Source organism: Monodon monoceros, unplaced genomic scaffold (genome assembly GCF_005190385.1).
Source record: "Monodon monoceros isolate NGI ecotype Baffin Bay Population unplaced genomic scaffold, NGI_Narwhal_1 Super_Scaffold_5, whole genome shotgun sequence".
NCBI classification, from domain to species: domain Eukaryota; kingdom Metazoa; phylum Chordata; class Mammalia; order Artiodactyla; family Monodontidae; genus Monodon; species Monodon monoceros.
In genome coordinates, this window is record NW_021703782.1 from 59,745,503 (window position 1) to 59,766,179 (window position 20,677).

At 35.2% G+C, this 20,677-nt stretch overlaps 1 protein-coding gene and 1 non-coding gene across 10 annotated transcripts in view; one reads left to right on the forward strand and one right to left on the reverse strand.

Annotated features, from left to right (window-relative positions):
• RFX3 (regulatory factor X3) overlaps positions 1 to 20,677 on the forward strand; it is a 288,861-nt gene that overhangs the window by 148,907 nt on the left and 119,277 nt on the right. The window lies entirely within an intron of this gene.
• On the reverse strand, positions 2,738 to 2,842 carry LOC114884902. The gene has a single exon (XR_003790963.1). It is a non-coding gene; the product is annotated as a U6 spliceosomal RNA (small nuclear RNA).

A 20,677-nucleotide genomic window follows, 5' to 3' on the forward strand; every position in this document is an offset into this window, starting at 1 on the left:
CATACTGAGAATATTTTTGACATACAGATTTATGTCCATTATCTTCAGTGGTGAACCTCTCACCTAAGTACATTTTATGACATTAGATTAAATAATGAAGTTGCATCAATTAACAGGACATTTCATTATTTGATCTTTAGCTCTTTATAATTCCTACTTTTCTATATGTTTTGTAGAGTGTATACTTCTAAACATGTATGTAATTTGTAAGTAATTTTTTTAAGAGAGGAAAATGATTTAAAAAGTTTGCAAGCTACTGAACTAATATGCTGCTTAATTACCATGCTATCACTTTCTATGAAGAAGTTGCTATTTACATACAATAATATCCATTTAAGTGTACCGTTTAATGAGTTTTGGCAAATGTGTATACTTGTATAAACACCATCACAATCAAAATATTGAACATTTTCATCACCCCAAATAATTTCTTCATGCCTCTTTGCTCTCAGTTCCTCCCCTCCCCCATTTCCAGCTCCAGGAAAATACTGATTTGCTATCATTTAGCTTGTTTTGTCTTTTCTAGAGTTTCAAATAAATAAAATCATGCAACATATAGTCTTTTGTGTTGGACTTCTTTTACTCAACATAGTGATTTGGAGGTTCATCCATGATTTTATGTCTCTCAGTGGTTCATTCCTTTTCATTTGTGAATAACATTCCATTTTAACGATATATCAGAGTTTATTTATCCACTCACCTATTGCTGAACATTTGGCTTGTTTTCAGTTTTGAACATTCATATGTTAAGTCTTTGTGTGAACATATGTTTTTATTTTTCTTACGTAAATACCTAGGGGTGGACTTGCTGGGTCATATGGTATTGTGCTTGTTTAACCTTGTAGCAACTGCCATACTACTTTCCAAAGTGGTTATATCATTTTATATTCCTTCCAGCACTGTATGAGAGTTCTATTTGCTTGACATCCTTACCGAACTTGGAATTATAAGTGGCTTTAATTTTAACCATGCTAGTGATTTATGTAGTGGTATTTCATTGTAGTTTTAGTTTGCATTTCTCTGATAACTAATGATGTTAAGCATCTTTTGTGCTTATTGGCCAACAATATATATCTTAATAATTTAGTAACACTGATAGTTTAATTTTCTTCCATTTATACTTTTACTTAAATCAGTAATTTGTGTCTAATTAAATAGATTTTTAAAGTACACTTATATGAGTTCAAGTAATATTTTTAAATTTTATGTTAAAACCAAGGAGAATAAAAGAGAAAATTTTTAAATGATAAATTAACTTAGGTCAGGTTTATGTTTTCAGTAAGAAATAAATAAAATTATACAATAAAAAGACAGGAGGGACTTCCCTCGTGGCGCAGTGGTTGAGAGTGTGCCTGCTGATGCAGGGGACACGGGTTCATGCCCCAGTCCGGGAAGATCCCACGTGCCGCGGAGCGGCTGGGCCCGTGAGCCATGACTGCTGAGCCTGCGCGTCCGGAGCCTGTGCTTGGCAACGGGAGAGGCCACAACAGTGAGAGGCCCGCGTACCGCAAAAAAAAAAAAAAAGACAGGAGATCTTTTATTTTATTTAATTTTATTTATTTTTTAACATCTTTATTGGAGTATAATTGCTTTACAATGTTGTGTTAGTTTCTGCTGTGTAACAAAGTGAATCAGCTGTACGTATACATATATCCCCATATCCCCTCCCTCTTGCATCTCCCTCCCACCCTCCCTATCCCAACCCTCTAGGTGGGAGATCAGGGAGCTGATCTCCCTGTGCTATGTAGCTGCTTCCCACTAGCTATCTGTTTTACGTTTGGCAGTGTATATATTGTCAATGCCACTCTCTCACTTTGTCCCACCTTACCCTTCCTCCTCCCCGTGTCCTCAAGCCCATTCTCTACATCTGTGTCTTTATTATTGTCCTGCCCCTAGGTTCTTCAGAACCTTTTTTTTTTTTAAGATTCCATATATATGTGTTAGCGTATGGTATTTGTTTTTCTGGCTTACTTCACTCTGTATGACAGACTCTAGGTCCTTCAACCTCACTACAAATAACTTAATTCTGTTTCTTTTTATGGCTGAGTAATATTCCATTGTATATATGTGCCACATCTTCTTTATCCACTTATCTGTCAATGGACACTTAGGTTGCTTCCATGTCCTGGCTATTGTAAATAGTTCTGCAATAAACATTGTGGTACATGTCTCTTTTTGAATTATGGTTTTCTCAGGGTATATGCCCAGCAGTGGGATTGCTGGGTCATATGGTAGTTCTATTTTTAGTTTTTTGAGGAACCTCCATACTGTTCTCCATAGTGGCTGTATCAATTTACATTCCCACCAACAGTGCAAGAGGGTTCCCTTTTCTCCACACCCTCTCCAGCATTTATTGTTTGTAGATTTTTTGATGATGGCTATTCTGACTGGTGTGAGATATCTCATTGTAGTTTTGATTTGCATTTCTCTAATGATTGGTGATGTTGAGCATTCTTTCACGTGTTTGTTGGCAATCTGTATATCTTCTTTGGAGAAATGTGTATTTAGGTCTTCTGCCTATTTTTGGATTGGGTTATTTGTTTTTTTTTGATATTGAGCTGTGAGAGCTGCTTGTATATTTTGGAGATTAATCCTTTGTCAGTTGCTTCATTTGCAAATATTTTCTCCCATTCTGAGGGTTGTCTTTTTGTCTTGTTTATGGTTTCCTTTGCTGTGCAAAAACTTTTAAGTTTCATTAGGTCCCATTTGTTTATTTTTGTTTTCGTTTCCATTTCTCAAAAATATGGGACGCTTCACGAATTTGCGTGTCATCCTTGTGCAGGGGCCATGCTAATCTCCGTATCATTCCAATTTTTAGTATATGTGCTGCCAAAGCGAGCACTTATTTAATTTTAGATATCTTCTTGTCAGCTTGTATTAAGAAACATTAAGAAACATGAGAACTTATGAGTAAATGGTGTGCTAATTCTAATAAGTACGGTGTGGTTGCAGTGTGCTATGGACACAGCTAGACAAGATCGGTAGGCTACTGCGTGGTGAGGTCTTACTCACTGGGACTCAGAATCAAGGTAGAACAGCAGTCGTGTTCAGTTCATCCTGACACAGGATTGACCATGAGAGTGTACTAACGTTACTCTGTGCGAGCACAGAAGAAACTGCCTTTCAATCTGACTGGGATTTCATGGCATTCAAAGTGGAGGTGACAGTTTTGAAGAAAGATTAATAGTAACCTTAAATTTGCAGAACTTTCTATTTGGCCATAAGATTTCTTAACATTTAGGTAATATTTTAGTGACTCTCTGTAGAGAGCATGAATAAGTATTAGTAACTGAAGCTCATTGCTTGGATCATAAGTATTAGTCACTGAAGCTCATTGCTTGGATCATAGAGATTAATGGTTATAATACACATACTGCAAATATTGTGGATAATATATATGGGATAAATAACTTTTTTGTTTTAATTTTGTTCATGAACCTTGTATCATGACCATGATAAATTACGTAATTGTTGTTAATGCTAATTCAAAGGCTGTGGAGCTGAAAGAGATCTTAAATATCATATAGTCCCATGGTAACCTGTATTTTTTAAAAATTTAATTCATGATAAAATAAATGTAACGTAAAATTTACCATCATAACCATTTTAAGGGTACAGTTCAATCATGTTAAGTAGATTCACATTGCTGTGCAACCAGCCTCAAGAACTCTTTTCATCTTGCAAAACTGAAACTCTATACCCGTTAAACAGCAACTCCCCATTTCCCCTGGTAACCTCTATTCTACTTTCTGTCTCTATGAATTTGATGACTCTAGGCACCTCATGTAAGTGGAATCATATACTATTTGCCTTTTTGTGGTTGGCTTATTTCACTTAGTCACTTAGCATAATGTCCTCAAGGTTCATCTACGATGTAGCATGTGTCAGAATTCCTTCCTTTTTAAAGCTAATATTCCATTGTATGTATACACATTTTGTGGATCCATTCATCTGTTGAGACACTTGAGTTGCTTTCAGCTTTTGCCTGTTGTGAATAGTGCTGCTGTGAACATGAGGATACAAGTGTTTCTCTGAGACTCTGCTTTCAGTTCCTTTTGGGTATATACCCAGGAATGAAATTGCTGGGTCATATGGTATATCCTATTTTTAACTTTTTTGAGGAACTGCCATACTCTTTTCCACACCGGCTGCACAATTTTACATTCCCCCCAACAGTACACAAAGGTTCCAGTTTCTCCACATCCTCATCAGCACTTGTTATCTTCTTTTTCTTTTCAATAGTAGCCATTCTAATAAGTGGAAGGTGGTACCTGTACTTTTAAAAGTCCGTTTCCTTTCTTTCTTTCTCCTCTCTCTGTTTCTTTCTCTCCTCCTAGTCTTTCTCCTCCCCCTCCCTCTGCTTCTTTCCTCTTCACCTACTCCTCCCTCTCTTTCTCTCTCCTGTCTCCTCCTGATCTTCCCAGAACTGCTTTGAAGGAATGGGATTAAGAAACCTACAGCTTCACCTTTGCTCACTCCTTTTGTTACTCAAGTGGCGAAGAGAACAGAAAAGAGAAAACGTGGACCTATTTGACTTTTTTATTTTAAGGTTGAGGAAACTGAGGTCCAGAAAATGAATTGACTTGGCCACAGCCACACAAAAAATTAAGACTAGAATTCCTAACTCTCTGTTTAATAGTTTCTGAAAGTATATAGAGGTCAAAGAAATCTTGGGAGATCTCTATTAATTTTTTTCTGAGTTAAGACTGTGAATTAGCTTTCTCAGGTTTATCTATTCTGTAGTGTAATATTTTCTAAAGTGTGGAATGTATATTCCATTGGGATGTGAAGTGATTTTAAATGGTCCAAGATGATAAGATGGACTTCAAGTGGTTATGGGAAAGAGATTTAAGAAAACATTGAGTCACAGAGTGAGGAAATTATTCCTTCTTCCATTCTCTGTCACTCGAAGTAATAAACATGGTCAATTTGGTGCAGCATATCTGTAATACCTCACAAATATTTGTTCATCTTCCCCCACTCCCATGTACACACTTAAAAAAAAAGCACGATTCAGACTCAGAGATAATAAGCAGCAATAGCTGGCTAGTATTAAATAGCTGTTTTGATATCATTTATTTTTAGTGTATTGTAATAATGAAAGTTGGAAGGTATTAGTTTTCTAGTTCTTGTGTTATAAAAGTTTTTCAAGAAATTTTATAATTGGGGAATTTAAAGAAACTGTTAAGTATATGAAAAGACAGGTGGTACAATGAAATGGCATGTGTGTTGTCTTAGTGTAGATAGTTAAAAAGCAAACTTGGATATGAAGGTTTCAGTGCAAGTAGTTTATTTGGGGGATGATCCCAGGAAATGCCAATAGGTTATTGGGAAAGTGAGACAGGGAAGGGATTTTATCTAACAGAGATTATATTACTATACAAGTTACAACTGTAGCTAATCGGAGATGGATCACATTGGGGCAGTCTGGGAGCCAGTGTTATGCCTCATCTCAGAGTTATTTCACCTGAGGGCAAAGGAAGCCTAGGGTTTTTATATAGACTCCTGTCAGTCATCGGCCACTCACAGGTGGGGGTTAATTTCCTGACATTTCTGGCTGAAATGCAGGTGGGCAAAGAGGGTGCTAAGGGTGTGATAAATCAGATGCTGTAGTGTAAAGCTAGACCAGTGTATGTTGAAGTGGTAAGGGTGAGTGTGTATGGCCATGGGGTACACAACATTTGCTACCTAATGCTACATATGTGTTAGAGGAATGACTACCTTTGGTAATTTCTATTGTGGCCAAACATTTTCGGAGAAAATGGATTTTATAGCCATCTTTGTAATTAAGCTCTAAAGTCTTGAAACTGAAAAGGAAACTTTTCTTGGTATTAAACATAGCCCTTCTTAAAGTTGCTACTTAACGTTTACCTTCTTAGATCCTTTTCTCAATGGGCAGAGTACTGAAGGTCTATGTGTATAGTATTTATCTAGTTGAATAAAGACTTATTAATTCCACCCCAGTAGTCTGTTCCCTACTAACCCACATTATTTTAGGCTTTCTTTGTTAAGTCATTTCCCAGTCATTTAGTAATTTATATTACTTGTTCCTGGACTTTCTCCAGCTTCTCTTCATCTTACTTAAGTTGATGAGGCTATTTTCCATAACTGCTTTTTCAAGATAATACATTTATCGAAGTCTTATATAATTTACATTTCTGGCCACATGTAAAACTTCATAGTTTATTAATAATTCATCATCATTTGAATGGTAATTTAAATTTTAGTTATACAGATTACTGAAATTATCCCCGAAGCCATAGCATATCTATATCAATTATTTGATAGTTATTATAATGTATTTTGGAGCCATGTAAGTAGAAACACTGATTTAATCCTCAGTACTTTGTGCTAATATAAAGTTAAAATTAAACAATAGGAATTAGCTGTGCTGCAAAAGAAATTGAATTGATTACATTATTTTGTAAGTATCTAAATTCATTTGCTTTATCTTCTTAACTCCATTGGCAGAAGAAAAAAAGTACTGTACTGCTGGCATTATAAATAGAAACGTCTGAAAAATGAAAGCCACGGTAGATTGTAAATAGGCAACTCTGATGTTTAGAGAACTCACCCTTGATAGCAGCTAACAGTGTCCCACTTCAGTGATATATATACAATAGCAAATAAATTGAATGACTTTACTTCTGATCAGTTTTTCCCTTAAGCAGAGTGAAATAATTCAGTAGTTATTTTGCTTCATTTAAAAAAACCAAAATTCAAAAAGAGTCATGTACCAAAATGTTCATTGCAGCTCTATTTACAATAGCCCGGAGATGGAAACAACCTAAGTGCCCATCATCGGATGAACGGATAAAGAAGATGTGGCACATATATACAATGGAATATTACTCAGCCTTAAAAAGAAAGGAAATTGAGCTATTTGTAATGAGATGGATAGACCTAGAGTCTGTCATACAGAGTGAAGTAAGTCAGAAAGAAAAAGACAAATACCGTATGCTAACACATATATATGGAATTTAAGAAAAAAAAAATGTCATGAAGAACCTAGGGGTAAGACAGGAATAAAGACGCAGACCTACTGGAGAGCGGACTTGAGGATACGGGGAGGGGGAAGGGTGAGCTTTGACAGGGCAAGAGAGAATCATGGACATATACACACTAACAAATGTAGTAAGGTAGATAGCTAGTGGGAAGCAGCCTCATGGCACAGGGATATTAGCTCGGTGCTTTGTGACAGCCTGGAGGGGTGGGATAGGGAGAGTGGGAGGGAGGGAGACGCAAGAGGGAAGACATATGGGAACATATGTATATGTATAACTGATTCACTTTGTTATAAAGCAGAAAATAACACACCATTGTAAAGCAATTATACCCCAATAAAGATGTTAAAAAAAAAAAAAAAATGGATTGGGCTTCCCTGGTGGCGCAGTGGTTGAGAGTCTGCCTGCTGATGCAGGGGACACGGGTTCGTACCTCGGTCTGGGAAGATCCCACACACCGCAGAGCGGCTGGGCCCGTGAGCCATGGCCGCTGAGCCTGCGTGTCCGGAGCCTGTGCTCCACAAAAGGGAGAGGCCACAACAGTGAGAGGCCCGCGTACCACAAAAAAATAAAAATAAAAAAATAAAAATAAAAAAGGATTTATTTTATGTTAATACACAGTAATTTGAAGAATCTTTGTTTAATTATGTTCTTGGTCATCATTCCCACAGATGTTTTATGATACTGTTGTGGCCACATATCATTATGAAAACTTAATAAATTACTGCTTCATTTTTATGGGGGAAACATCTACTCCTCCCCCTAAATTACACACACACACACACACACACACACACACACACACAGGCATCTATTCTCAGTTTGGAATTGGTTACATTCTTTAATTGTGTTTTCATTATAGTCAAGAAGTATTTTACATACATTTATTTTTTTGCCATTTAGTTTTTGGTGAGCTGCAATTTATTTACAGTGAGATACATGGATCTTAGGTGACACTATTCAGTGTGCTGTGAGAAGTGATTTTATCCCTATACCTATACTTTGTTCAGGATATGGGATATTTTTGTCATGCCAGAAACTTTTCTGTGCCTCTTCCCAGCCCATCTCTGCCCTCCTCTCCCCTCATATCAATCCAATTGTGTCTTAGGCACTTCTCATTTACAGATTATATATTATTAAGTTTTGTTTCATTTTTAAAAAGCCATGTACCTCACAGAAGAATTTGAAGTTAAAGAGTTAACAATTTATTGAATACTGTTTTGAACTATTGATTAGGTAAGGACTGAATATTGATGTTACGATTCTATAAAGCTCCAAGATAGATCACATGCTAGTCCCCAAAACAAGCATCTTTTCTGGCCACAATGCTGTGGGACTAGAAATCAACTACAAGAGAAAAACTGCAAAAAACACAAACAGGTGGAGGCTAAACAGTTTGTTTAGCCTGAACAACCAATGGATCACTGAAAAAATCAAAGGGGAAATTAAAAAATACCTGGAAACAATGAAAATGAAAACACAATGATCCAAAACCTATGGGAGGCACCAAAGCAGTGCTAAGAGCAGTACTATCGTTTATAGCAATACAAGCTTACCTCAAGAAACAAGAAAAATATCAAGTAAATAACCTAACCTTACACCTAAAGAAGCTAGAAAAATAAGAACAAACAAAACCAAAAGTTAGTAGAAAGGAAAGAAATCATGATCAGAGCAAAATTAAATGAAACAGAGACTAAAAATCAATAGGAAAGATCAATGAAACTAAGACCTGGTTCTTTAAAAAGTTACACAAAATTGATGAACCTTTAGCTAGACTTATTAAGAAAAAAAGAGAATTATTTAACATAGTTTTGGAAGTTTTAGCCACAGCAGTCAGAAAATAAAAAGAAATAAAAGGAATCCAAATTGGAAAAGAAGAAGTAAAGCTGTCACTGTTTGCAAATGACATGATACTATACATAGAGAATCCTAAAGATGCTACCAGAAAACTACTAGAGCTAAACCATGAATTTGGTAAAGTAGCAGGATACAAAATTAATGCACAGAAATCTCTTGCATAACTATATACTAATGATGAAAAATCTGAAAGAGAGATTAAGGAAACACTCCCATTTACCATTGCAACAAAAAGAATAAAATATCTAGGAATAAACCTACCTAAGGAGACAAAAGACCTGTATGCAGAAAACTATAAGACACTGATGAAAGAAATAAAAGATGATACAAACAGATGGAAAGAGATACCATGTTCTTGGATTGGAAGAATCAACATTGTGAAAATGACTATACTACCCAAAGCAATCTAGAGATTCAATGCAATCCCTATCAAACTACCAAAGGCATTTTTCACAGAACTAGAACAAAAAATTTCACAATTTGCGTGGAAGCATAAAAGACCCCGAATAGCCAAAGCAATCTTGAGAAAGAAAAACGGAGCTGGAGGAATCAGGCTCCCTGACTTCAGACTATACTACAAGGCTACAGCAACCAAGACAGTATGGTACTGGCACAAAAACAGAAATATAGATCAATGGAACAGAATAGAAAGCCCAGAGATAAACCCATGTACATATGGTCACCTTATCTTTGATAAAGGAGGCAAGAGTGTACAATGGAGAAAAGACAGCCTCTTCAGTAAATGGTGCTGGGAAAACTGGACAGCTACATGTTAAAGAATGAAATTAGAACACTCCCTAATACCATACACTAAAATAAACTCAAGATGGATTAAAGACCTAAATGTAAGGCCAGAAACTATCAAACTCTTAGAGGAAAACATAGGCAGAACACTCTATGACATAAATCACAGCAAGATCCTTTTTGACCCACCTCCTAGAGAAATGGAAATAAAAACAAAAATAAACAAATGGGACCTAATGAAACTTAAAAAGTTTTGCACAGCAAAGGAAACCACAAACAAGACGAAAAGACAACCCTCAGAATGGGAAAAAATATTTGCAAATGAAGCAACTGACAAAGGATTAATCTCCAAAATATACAAGCAGCTCATGCAGCTCAATATCAAAAAAAACAAACAACCCAATCCAAAAATGGGCAGAAGACCTAAATAGACATTTCTCCAAAGAAGATATACAGATTGCCAACAAACACATGAAAGAATGCTCAACGTCACTCATCATTAGAGAAATGCAAATCAAAACTACAATGAGGTATCACCTCACACCAATCAGAATGGCCATCATCAAAAAATCTACAAACAATAAATGCTGGAGAGGGTGTGGAGAAAAGGGAACCCTCTTGTACTATTGGTGGGAATGTAAATTGATACAGCCACTGTGGAGAATAGTATGGAGGTTCCTCAAAAAACTAAAAATAGAACTACCATATGACCCAGCAATCCCACTGCTGGGCATATACCCTGAGAAAATCAAAATTCAAAAAGAGACATGTACCACAATGTTTATTGCAGAACTATTTACAATAGCCAGGACGTGGAAGCAACCTAAGTGTCCATTGACAGATGAATGGATAAAGAAGATCTGGCACATATATACAGTGGAATATTCCTCAGCCATAAAAAGAAATGAGTTATTTTTAGTGAGGTGGATGGATCTAGAGTCTGTCATACAAAGTGAAGTAAGTCAGAAAGAGAAAAACAAATACCATATGCTAACACACATATATGGAATCTTAAAAAAAAAAATGGTTCTGAAGAACCTAGGGGCAGGACAGGAATAAAGACGCAGATGTAGAGAATGGACTTGAGGACACAGGGAGGAGGAAGGGTGAGCTGGGCTAAAGTGAGAGAGTGGCATGGACATATATACACTATCAGTGTAAAATAGATAGCTTGTGGGAAGCAGCTCCATAGCACAGGGAGATCAGCTGGGTGCTTTGTGACCACCCAGAGGGGTGGGTGGGATAGGGAGGGTGGGAGGGAGACACAAGAGGGAAGGAGGTATGGGGATATATGAATATGTATAGCTGATTCACTTTGTTATAAAGCAGATAGTAATACACCATTATAAAGCAATTATACTCCAATAAAAATGTTAAAAAAAAAGAAAAAAAAAGCCCAAGTCAATAAAATCGGAAGTGAAAAAGGACAAGTTACACCTGATACCACATAAACACGAGGGATCATAAGAGATTACCACTAACAATATATGCCTATAAATTGAGCAACCTAGAAGAAATGGACAGATTCCTAGAAACATACAACCTTCCAAGACTGAACCAGGAAGAAAGAGAAAATATGAACAGACCCATTACCAGTAATGGAAAAATATGTGTAGTGTAATTTTTAAGAGTAATTTTTAATATTTGCACTTGTTGACTTTATAAATATTTTACAATTTGGGTTAATATGGAATTGAGCCCTATATATAGTTTACATGTACTCATTTGATAACTTTCTGGAGATCATTTAAAATGTTTTTGACTATTTCAAGTGCCCAAACTGGCCATGTATAAAAATTTAAAAAATTTATTTTTAATTAAAAAAAATAAAATTTGTCTGTAAACCTAATTGGTCATTGATTCAGCCCCAAATTAGTCATCAACCATTTTTTTGACCCATATCTTTAGTCATTTATCTTTGGCTTCAAAACATTTTTACTTTTGCTAATGTAAAAGTATTCTTCACCTAAATAGTTATCTAATGTAATATGTCGTCAGTGCTTACAAGGCCCCATCTTTTTACTTCTTTGGAAGCAGCCTTTCATGGTAGAATGTTTTTTCCTACCATTCCAATGAATTTTATTCTTTAAAATAGCATATGGGTGGAGCTATTAAATGAGTAAGTCATGAAGTAAAGAAAAATAAAATGCATTTATTTAGGAATAATATGAGAACTGAACTTTCTTACTCCCTTCGCTATCACCTTCTTCTTTTTGCTGTTTTTCTCCCCTAATGTGCCGTTTGCCTGTGTGGTTTTTTGGTTTTTTTTCTTGTTCATTGGCAACTTAGAGCTATTTGTTGAATTTCAGTTTGTGCTCGCCTCCTTTCCTTCATCAAATCCTTATTGAGGGTTTACTATGTTCCAGGCATTGTGATAGAGGATAAAGAAGAAACAGGTATTGTTCCTGCCTTCATGGGGCTTACATACAAAACACAATTCTCTCTCTCTTCTCTACATCAGAACTAGCCTTGTTTTTGCGGGGAAGTTACTTGTACTAAGATGTAAATGGATGGCAAAATATGAAATTTAAATTATCAACTACAGTGCTTAGGAACGGGCAAAGCATTAGCTCAAAGGGATCATTCTCCCTTTGCATGAGGTTCCATGCAAATCATCAGGTTCCATGATTTGCATGAGGTTCCATGCAAATCATCAGGCAAATGGTAAGTAGAGTTTAGATGTGCTTTCCCAACAACTGTTAAATTGACTACAATATGTGCTACCAACATGCAGGGACAACTTGGTGGTTAGATCAATAATACCTTTTGTTTACTGAGTGAAAAACCATGGAGACATCAAAGAAAATCAATTAAGGAAATAAGATCCCTGTCCATCGTCCTGATAAGACCATCTGTTAAAATTTCAAGAAGGATAATGGTTCCTTAGTCTATCACTACACTTCTGTTATTTGTATTTCATAGAAATTGGCATTTTGAGGAGAGCAGTATTGGAGATGTCAATAATTTTAAAAATCATTTTTGACTAAGAAACAACTTTAAAATTTATTTTAGACAATGCATGAGTTTTCTTTTTAATTAACTCTCATAACATTGTTTTAATAGTTCTAACAAGTAGCTAACCATTATTCCATGTTATAGCATTTTCTTTAAATTCGTTCTACTCTGTTTTTACTTCCCTCTAATTTGTTTTCAGATTCTAAAACTTAATGTTTCTCTCAATTCCATCAAAATTAAAATCATGATCTTTCATATTCACTAAACTTTTTTCTTTTTGTATTTATTCCTTTTTTTAAAAAATTTTACCCAAGAACTATATGCAACACATTTTGTTAAAGAGGATTGAAATAGTATAGAAGCATGCAGACAGAATAAGTGAAGCTTATTTTATTGTCAGCCTTGTCATTGAGTACCATTATAATTTTCTTTCAACATATCTTCTGAAAAATTATATAATTCAGCCATATACCAGTTCAAAATTCTCTAAGCATAGCACAGGGAGATTAGCTCAGTGCTCTGTGATGACCTACAAGGGTCGGATAGAGAGGGTGGGAGGGAGACTCGAGAGAGGGGATATGTGGACATGTGTATGCATATGGCTGATTCACTTTGGTGTACAACAGAAACTAACACAGTATTGTGAAGCAGTTATACTCCAGTAAATATCTATTAAAAAAATTCTCTAAGCTGATTTCAGAGTATGCATAATTCAGTATTTCTGAAGAGTATGAAGAGTTTTAGAAATTTAACATACTATGTAATAAAGTGCATTTTCACTTAAAGGCAAAGGTAAATAGTGCAGTAATTTATACCAGTGGATTGACAGTGTTGATTAATTACTATTTTACTAAAATATTGTATTTGCCTTTAAACATTGTAGTCACTATAGATAATTACTGAAAGAAACTTGGTTATTGTATATATCCTGGCCTCTTGTGAAATAGATTTTGGATTCTAGCGTTTGATAACAGTATTCTCCTAATTTTCATTAGGTGATTTACGCAATGACTTTTGAGGTTCTTTTTTGTCCTTTGATATTTTTGTTTTTGATTTACTGTGTACCTTAAATATTCAAACTTTTACAGGAAGAATTAGCCTTTTATTTCCCCAAAGTCTTAAAATTTAGCAGGAAATTAAAGATTTTGGTTGGCCTATATGTCTTAATTAGGGACTATTAATGCGAATACAGATGAGGAAGGGGGAAGTGGTTCTGAGTGTATTTTCTTTTCCCTCGGAATCCTGAAAACCCATGGAGGGGGAAAGTGGTAATAACAATTGCTTTGGAGTCTATCTGGATTAGTTTCCTATTGCTGTGTAACAAATTACAACAAATTTAGTGGCTTAAAACAACACCCATTTATTATCTCATAATTTCTATAAATCATAAGTCTGGGGGGACTCAACTGGGTTCTCTGTTCTAGGTCTGAGAAGACTGAAATTAAGGTGTCTGTCACACTGGGCTTTTATGTAGTGGTCCTAGGGAAGAATTCACTTTCAAGCTCTTTCAGGTGGTTGTTGGGGAGAATTCATTTCCTTCCTTTCAGTTATAGAGGACTGAGGTCTCTGTTTTCTTGCTGGCTGTCAGCTGGGGTGTGCTTTCTGCTCCTAGAGGCTGCCCACATCACTTCTCACGTGGCCTCTCCTTCTGCAAACGTGCATGTTGAAGCGTTCTCTGCTTTAACTCTCTGACCTCCTCTTCTGCCACCAGCCAGAGAAGCACTCTAATTTGAAAGGCTTATGAGGCTGGGTCAGTCCCAATTTTAAGCTAATCGTGCCATGTAACACAATCACGGAAGAGATTTCTCATCACTTTCGTAGGTTACAGGGATGCAGGTTTGGAATCAGAGATTTTTAGAATTCTGCCTACGATATCACTTCAAAAAATAGCATCAGTCTTCATAATAGGTCACTCATAACCAGTGAGCTGGGGGAAGCATGTAACTCAACATATGAAAGGCCATTAAGGAGGCCTAAATGTTAAAATGAGATTTTTGCTGCAAAGGATATATGGTGAGATTACTATGTTTGGGCAGTCTGGATGGGCAGACTCAGTCTTATACAGAATTCATTTCTCTCCCAAACAAATGCATAATTTCAATATAATCCAATCAAAACATCAAACAGGGTTTTCTTAAAAGTTGAAAAGCTAATTCATGGAAGAGATTATAGAAAAGAAGAACTGTGAAGGACTTGTTCTACCAATCTTATAAAATACTACAAAGCTATAGTAATAAAAATTGAGTGGTAACAGACCAGGAGTAAATAAACAGATCCATGTATAAATGAGAACTTAGTTCATGATAAATATACCCTTTCAAATTAAAAAGAAGATAATGCAGTAAATGGTGTTGAGAAAAATTGGTTATCTGTTTAGAAAAAAATAAAGGTATACCTTTGTCTTAATACCCCAAATAGATTGTAGAACTAATCAGTTTTAAAACTGCAAAACCAATAGAAACAAAATCAGGAGACTATTTTTTCATAATCTTAAAAAGGGGAAGATCGTCTTACATAGAATATAAAACATCACAAGGCTTATAGGAAAGGCGTTGATATATTTGGCCAAGTAATAGTTAATAAACACCATAAAAAGAGTTAAAGGAAAAATATATATTAAATAAATTGGAGTAAAAATTTCATCATGTTTAACAAGATCCTGTAAATCATTAAGGGAAGACAAGCAATGCAGTAGATAAATGGACATAAGATATGAATAGACTATTCACACAACATGAGAAACCAATGGCCAGTAAACATATGGAGAGGATCAACTCTATAGAATGTTTGATTAAAAACTAGATCTATTCCTTCTTTATAGCACTTTTTTTATAATAGAAAAAAAGTAGCCTGAATATTCATAAATAGTGGAATGGTTAAGTAAGTTTTATCTATACTATAGCATACTATGAAACCAATAAAAATAGTTGTACATGCATGTACACACAGACACACATACATACACACTTGAAAAGAGCTCCAAGATGTGTTGTTAAGTGAAGAACAGTAAGTAGCAGGAGAACACATTATCTGGTTCATATATGTACTATTGAACAAAAAGGTATTTTATCAGATACATAAAATGTTCAGGTGTGTATTTTCCCTTATATTTAGGTTGGGCCCTGTGGCATATTCTGGATAGTAGTTGGTGAGTGTATTATTTGTGAGTCAAGGCATTTAGGAGCTATGATGCCACCTCTATAATCTTTAGCTCCTCTAAGGCTACATCAGGATGACACAACTACAAAGTGGTAGAGCCTTGTTAATCAGAGTCTCTAAAGTGACCGTGTGGATCAGGACCTCCTGTGTACCCTCTGTTAGATGAGTAACTTAGGAGTTAAAGCACTGAGATTTGGGGGCTGTTTGTTGTTGCAGTTGGTGCTAACTCTTCTGCTCCTGGCTAGCACAGAGACAAAAATGCACATGAAGGTGAATTTATTGGTAGGATGTTGGAGGACTGCATGCTGTCCTATGGTTGGTTAATCAGGTTGGTTAGTCATTATGTCCAGGAACAGGAATAGCCGGAAGTGAGTGTGAGCATAAAGCAGGAGGCAATCACATTTTACTCTGATTTTCTTTTTGTTTGAATCATATGCAACTGTATTTATGTATAAATTTTATTATGAAAATATTAGGATAAGTAAAATAAAATATTGCTAAAAAGTAGGTGATATGCCAAGTTTGCTTCAAAATTAACTTGACCCTTGCTATGGTAGTATTACTACCATACTCATTTTGTTTAGGAGTTTAGGTAACTAATAAGTTGATACAATGAAGTAACTAATTGTTTCAATTCATGTATGAAATAAGTTTGCTAAAGTGGAAAGTCTTTTGGTGAGACTCTCATTATTAAAGAGTATGATTTATAGCATATGATATGTAGTATAGTATTTTTAATTTTCAGTCCTTTGCAGACTGCTTAATGATTTTGCTTTTTCCGAAGTCCACTATATAGTTATTTTTTACTTAGCCAGTTTTCTGTAAAATTACTTAAATGAATTCATTTAAAAAGGAGAACCTTATATCTCTACCAGAAATGAAAAACTAGTATCCCTTGACATAAATGGAAGATAAACATAAAATTAAATACAGTAAAAATGAAATAATATTACATGATTTGGCTAACTGCTTTTGCTTGACAACACCCAACACTGGGGCCTACTTTCCTTTAAAAAGTGAGATTGTTAGCCTCAGAGGTGGTAAAGACTGAGACCTTCTCCTTGACCTATCAGAATGCTTTAAAAATAATTGAAAATGGAACAAATTCTTAGGATATGGTTCATAGTTATTTACTCTCTTGCCTATGTATCACCAATGTCATTAATCCCACATTTGGGGAAACACTGGTATTATAGGAAGACTTCTAGGATTGGATTCAGCATACCTAGCATCATTGCTACCTGTCACTTACCATGTCTTTGGGTTGTCACTATGTCTTTGAACTTATGTCACTGTTTATAAAATGGGGGCAAAAATGCCTACCATCTTTAATTCATCTCAGAATTTTTGTGAGGAACAAATGAAATAATATTGTATATCACTATTAATAATAGTTTTAGTAGTAGTTTAACAATAGTATATAACTAAGGAATTCTATTATTTTAAGTTACAGTGCTTTGACTACCAACACCTAAGTTTAATAATTCATTCTCTTAGTTCCGTGTACTCCACCCCAAGGGAGTCAGCATCTCTCTTGCAAATATGCTTCATTACCATAGACACTGGGAGCACGTATGAATCTGCATCTGTGCCTTCTCACCAGGGAAGACATTTAAAGTGCATACTCTGATGGTCAGTCTAGAGTTGCAAAATGTATTTTATGCATAGCTAGATCTTCTGATGTGCTGCTTACATTTATTGATATTCTAAGTTTCTATAGTTTGATTTAGTACTAGAGAGACTAGAGAAGCCTCCTATTCTAAAGACTTGTCCTAATACTGCAGCAAGATTGGAATACTGAGCTCATTTGCTCTTTCTGGCAACCAGAGTGTTGTTTAGTAAATTTCTTTCCCCAGAAATTATTACTTAGTTTAGTAGAATCTTAGTATTGGTCTGTCCTGCTGGACCCCAAGGGGAATAATGTTTAAGACAGTGTTAGAATCATGACAAAAAATGTTCCTCACTCGTAGGAAGTAGTTGTAACTTTGTTCTTTTTGACTCACAAAAATGGCTTTATATATATTTTATGTAATATCTATCAAATTTGTCATTGAGAAATCCTTATAAACTAAATCTATTCTGAGTCACATCCCTGCTACTAAAAACACTTACCCTCTTGCCTTTGGAAACTTGCTTCACCTTTTCCAGTTAGCTCCTGCTCTTTGATGTTAATCAGGTATTTTTTGGGAGATAGATGGTAGGCAGGTAGGGATGATTTATTGAACTCATTCACTCCCAATTGATTCCCTCATTTTCATATGATCAGAAGTGCAAGAAAATGAGCCAGGACCTTAATCAATACATTATTAGCCTTCATATGACTCTACTTGAAGTCCAAGTGTAGCAGTAATGTTTACACTTTCATAATAACTTCTAGTTGCCTATAGCAATCACATAGTTTTAGTAAATAATTCCTATACATTTCATGTTTACCTCTGGCCCTCTTGAAGAAGCAGAGTTTGTGATGTTTGTTGGATTTGAATGTGCTAGAAGCATCATTTATTTACATAAAGTCTACTATGAGAAAAGTATATCCAAAAATCTGAGTGTTTCTGAAAAAAAAAAATGGGAGAGCTACATAGTTTATAAGTGAGAGAGTTAACTAACACAGGGACAGTGAGTGAATTTACAATGTAAATGAACAAATTCCTTTTTTACATAAAATGAACTCTGTCATTTCAATGAACAATATCCTGTTTTCTAACAGTTCACATTCATCACATTCTTTGAAGTGGAAGGCTACCAGTCTTAGAAGATTAAACAGGAATTTTGTAGTTATCACTGCATATCCCAGGAAGAACTTTGTAAATTAACATTAAAGATCTAGGGAAACGTCTTGTTCTTTCTCAGCAAACACAAGGAGAGACTTTAAGTAACATTTTTTTCTAACCTGTCCTGTCACTTAACCATGCTCTTTGTTCACTGTGATCTTGTGATCATAATGTATAAACATCCAGTACCTGCAAATAACTTTCAGCATTCAAAATATTTGTAGGATTCTTTGTTGGCAAGATTTATTAAAAAGTACTGTAATGTATAATTTACTTTACTTTTAACCAAGACTAAAAAAATGGCTTTAGGTTTTTGTTTTTTTTTTTAAATACTTTCTTGCTTTAATCATCCAGAATATACTAGGAATAGGCTTGCTTTTTTTTTTTTTAACATCTTTATTGGGGTATAATTGCTTTACAATGGTGTGTTAGTTTCTGCTTTATAACAAAGTGAATCAGTTATACGTATACATATGTTCCCATATCTCTTGTGTCTCCCTCCCTCCCACCCTCCCTATGCCACCCCTCCAGGCGGTCACAAAGCACCGAGCTGATCTCCCTGTGCTATGCGGCTGCTTCCCACTAGCTATCTACCTTACGTTTGGTAGTGTATATATGTCCATGCCTCTCTCTCGCTTTGGGCTTTAGGTTTTTGATTTCTGTTCCCATAACCGTGCCTGTAAAGGAAATTCGTTTTCCCCTTATGCTCTTTTCTTTTGTTGCATCTTTTCTTCTAGCAACGCGTACTCACACTGTACTCATTGAACTTTTTGACTTATCTTTCCTCAATCCCTTCAATTCCCTACAGTTTTACTGGTCCAGAAATATTGAATTAGTTCCGTTCCTTCTCTTTTCTCACAAGGTGGCTTTTCTAACTAACTCTCTGCTGCTACTCTGGATGTCTTACTTCCCCTCTGCCCTTTTATTAATAGCTGTTCCAGTGTAGATCCTTTTCCTTCTGCTTCACTTTTTGTCAGTCACATAGCAGCCTCTAACATAGCTGTTCTAATATCCCATGTTTTTAATCTGCTAAGAGCTCTTTCATATCTCTTGTGAGTCTATTAAAGTCATCTTAATGCAGTTTTTGACTGTTCTCAGTACTAAGGTTTGAAATGTTTTGTGCCAACCACGTGTGTAAGGAATGCTTTTATACAAGAAAGGCAATGAAGATCTTGACATAATAAAGACACTTTTACAAAGAGATTAGTATTGTTCTTAGCTGACTAATAAGCTTAACAATTATAAATGATTTCATTTACTATTGAAAAAGATTTCTGTTTTGAAGTGTGATTCATTTTATTTTTCTTGAAGCACATCCAAAACAACATATTGTATAAATTTGTCCTGAAAATCTACTAACTGATTCTGTTGAACTAGCACATTTTCCTGTGGTACACAGTTTGTTTTGGTATTCACTCCTTTTTATAAATAATAAGAATTATAAAAATTCACAAAAATAAGCAAATGCATTTGTAACACTACATTTGAATAGTAATAGGAGGTGCTTCCATTTAAATATGTATTAGTAAGATAGTGTTAAGTTGCTTAATTCATCTAGTGTATGAATGTAAATACATTGTTGCATATATTTATACTGGGGGATATTTTTTTTCCTTCAGATGCCAGAGAATGGATCAATTTCTTGTACAGAATGTTGTTATGGTTTGACTTCATTACCGCCAACATTCTGATATGTACTAGGTAGCCTTTTAGAAATTAGCCCAAGGTCATTTTTATTAAATGAACAGTTAATTGTAGAAATTGTTGATTATTTCTGTTCATTCCACCTTTGTCCATCTCTTTTCAGTTCATATTTTCATGACTTTGTTGTTTATTAAAATTCAAGTGGTGAAAAATATTTGTTCATTCTCTTAGGAAACACTTCTGAGAATTTATCCTGGGAAAGACAATGAAATTAAGAGAAAATTAATTTCCTATAGAGTTTATTTAATCATCTCCTTCCTTTCCCCTGAGGACTTGGATAGGGTAAGCAGTAAAATGTGACAGTTTATAGATTTCACAAAGATGGATGGAAAATACAGTTATTGGGAATAGTAATGACATGCCTACAGGATGCTAGTTTCCCCATATCTTTCAGAATTGCTAACCTGAGCAGTTCCTGCACTGCAGTATGGCAAATAAAATAAAAAATAAACTTTTCATAGATAACTATTTAGTAAATATTTG